The sequence below is a fragment of the Myotis brandtii genome, unplaced genomic scaffold (genome assembly GCF_000412655.1).
Source record: "Myotis brandtii unplaced genomic scaffold, ASM41265v1 scaffold112, whole genome shotgun sequence".
Lineage (NCBI taxonomy): Eukaryota > Metazoa > Chordata > Mammalia > Chiroptera > Vespertilionidae > Myotis > Myotis brandtii.
The window spans coordinates 2,020,670-2,023,986 of NW_005353838.1; the positions used below are offsets into that span (position 1 = coordinate 2,020,670).

The 3,317-nt window shown below is 37.9% G+C and overlaps 1 protein-coding gene and 1 pseudogene across 2 annotated transcripts in view; one reads left to right on the forward strand and one right to left on the reverse strand.

Annotated features, from left to right (window-relative positions):
* B3GALT1 (UDP-Gal:betaGlcNAc beta 1,3-galactosyltransferase, polypeptide 1) overlaps positions 1 to 3,317 on the forward strand; it is a 388,127-nt gene that overhangs the window by 318,402 nt on the left and 66,408 nt on the right. The window lies entirely within an intron of this gene.
* Positions 2,013 to 3,274, reverse strand: LOC102250578 (annotated as a pseudogene).

Below are 3,317 nucleotides of genomic sequence, written 5' to 3' on the forward strand. Positions count from 1 at the left end.
ATTTAGAGAACTCATACAACTTAACAAAAGGAAGATAAACAATCCAATCAAAAAAGGGGCAAAGGAGCTAAATCAACACTTTTCAAAAGAGGACATACAGAAGGCTGAGAGACAAATGAAAACATGCTCAAAGCATAAGTACTTTTAATTCTCATGACAACCCTATATTTAGGCATTATTATCACCTCCACTTGCATGCTGCAAAATGCAGCACAGAGAGGGTAAGTAACTCAATCAAGGACACACAGCTAGTGAGGAGTAGGATTTATACCCAGGCAGCCTTGCTCTGGGGACTATGCTCTAACCAATACACCATACTGCCTGATTGTGTCATACAAGCCATTTTCTCATGCTTTATCTCACTGAAAAAAATATTCCTGACCTAGGTGATTTTATTATCACTTTTAGATCTGGAAGGAACTGGGTTCTAAGTAAGTGAGTGGCTTTTCCAAGTCACAATTAGACAGATATCACATTTAGAGTAGTCTTGTAGATCCAAAATCTGGCTATAATATTCTTCCTTCTGCCTGCCTGTGTCTATTTGTGTAGTCTCATCTCTGAAGGATGAACATGAAGGAATTTTTGCTATAGCATTTTATTTCCTCACTGATTTTGCTGTCAATATAATCATTTGATCAGGTCTCCAATGTAGAGCACATGTGCTTAAAATGAACGAACTTTGTAAATTATAGAGAAAGCCATAAATTAACTCTACATAAAGTGAGCACAGACAAGGCTGCCATATTTCTGTGAACATTGTGGGACACCTTAACCAGAATTGTATTTTCTCCCTGAGAGGGATAAACATTACATTGTTTTGACCTTGGGATCATTGGATCTTATATTTATCTTATATAATAAAAGCCTAATATGCAAATTATTCCTTTGACCAGGAGTTCTACCAAGGGGCAGGGCCAGCACACCAACTGCTCGTGGCCCCTCCCCCTGGCCCACCCAGCCCCATGGGCCCCAATTGGGGCGGGCCGGCTGGACCCCACCCATGCACAAATTCTTGCACTGGGCCTCTAGTTTTATATATTTCTCAAAAAAAATTATAGAAATCAACAGCCATTTAATCTGCTCTTAGAAAGGAAAAATATAAAAAAGAAAAATTATTGGACATGCAATAGACATGCAGCAGGTACTTCTTTACGAATTGAGCAATCCATATTTTGACCATTTTAATTGTAATTTGTGACTCCTCAGAGGACACTTATCTATAGCTCTAATTTGTTTTTTCTATAAATAAAGCTTCCTTTATTCTATATTATCCTATTAGAGTTTTATTATTTTTACATCAGAACTGTGAAATGCTTAAGTTATAGATTAGTAATAAAAAAAGAATTATCTCCGTACAGAAAATATGCTTAATAAATGAAAACCAAAACCTAAGATCTGGGGAGAGCCAAGAGGGCAAGACAAGCCTTAACCAAAAATGTTTGGAAATATTCAAGGAGCTACTCTTTTGAGCCATAGTCTCTCAGCTTCCAGTGACCATATTTAATAAGCACATCAGCCAGGAAAGACCAGCAAAAATGTTTTAAAAGATAAGCAAATGTAGACTTATTTTGTACTGCACAGAGTGCTAATTTCAATAGACCCATTAAAATAGAGGATATTTGAGAAAGATCATTAATAAAAGTATTGGCCAGTCTGTCCAAATTGTTACACATAAAAGTTTACAGCATTTTATTGCTAGTGTTTTAAATTTCTATGAACAAGTTCTAATACTTGTTTCTTAAATGTAAAATAGTTTCTTAACACTTTGTAGAAAACCCACAACAATATCAAATGCTGATCATCAGAAGTATACATGAAATACCTTTATAATAGAAATAGTTATTCAGATATTAACAAGGTGCTATGGTCCTAGAATAGGCCACTTTCCAAGACTCTAGTAATTATGGATTATCATAGTAATTATATAAATGTATTATAGTAAACAGAACAGTTATATACATGAGCTACACTTGAAGCTCAGGTAGTTATGAACATGAAGAGATCACTGGACTCTATTTCAAAGCTTCAGCAATGTGTGCAGAAGGAGGATGATCTTTAGAGTTCTCATTAGTGCATACAGAGGAGAGTTCGGTTACCTTCTGGTGCATGTTATCCAGTTCTTCCATGTTAATAGGTGGCCTACTTCCCAAAGCTGCGTAGTATGTTTCACCATCAAAGTCACTTTCATCAAAAGTTTCGTCTTCATCATCATCATCTGAAAGAGTCATGTGTGAAATAGACAAGGTCATTTCCCACAGAACTAGGCCAAAGGCAGATACATCTGCCTTGCCAGTAAAATACCATTCTCCAAAGCTTCCTTGGGTTTCCGAGGCTCAGTGCCAATATAATAGGCCTCGGGGTCAGTCCCAGTCATGTCCAATGGTAGAGACACTCCCACATCATAGATTTTACTTGTTGCAAAATAACCTTTAAATATAACATTTGAAGACTTTATGTCTCCATGAAGCAATTTCTTCTCTTGGTACAGATACTTTAACTCTCTTGCTGTTATGGCTGCTGGAACAGGGAAGCGTCAGAGGAGAATGGGGACTAGATGGGAACTGACCTTATCTATTGCAGAGAAGTTGAGTTTGGTTTTTCTTCCACAGTCTAGGTGTGTAGGCAAGGCACGTGGGGAAAAGACACACTATAAAAGTAAAATGGTAAGTAAAATTTCCCAAGTACAAATAACCCAAATTGTCACTATTTTGGAGACTCGGAGGATAAAGCAGACATCTTTCATCATTTTTTAAAAGATTTTTTTAATTTAATTTTTTAGGGAAAGAGAGAGAGAGAGTTTTGAGAGAAGAGAGAGAGAGAGAGAGAGAGAGAGAGGAGGGAAAAGGGAGAAAGAGAAACATCGATATGAGAGTGAAACATGGATCTGCTGCCCCCTCATGCGCCTTACTGGAGATCAAGCCACAGTGTGGGCATATGTCCTGACCTGGAATCCAATGGGCAACTTTTTGGTGCATTGGACAACGCCCAGCCAACTGAGCAACACCGGCCAGGCCATTTTTTATTTTTAGAAATGAAAAATTCAGCTCCCAACCTGACCCATGTGGCATGTAGCCCAAAATACTTAGTAAACATCTGAATGATATTTTTTCAAATACTTGGATTTTACAGGTGACACATGGTCTCTAAACTCCCTGAATTCCTTTCCTTTTTAAACTTAGTCCCGTCATTCCCTCCCCCAAGGGGATAGATGAAGAAATCACAACTGAGACTTTACCTCTTGGCTTATTTACTTTTTACTTCCAAAGCGGCCCATTTTTGAAATGAGATTTTCCAAAAGTGGGGGGGGGGGTGGTTGG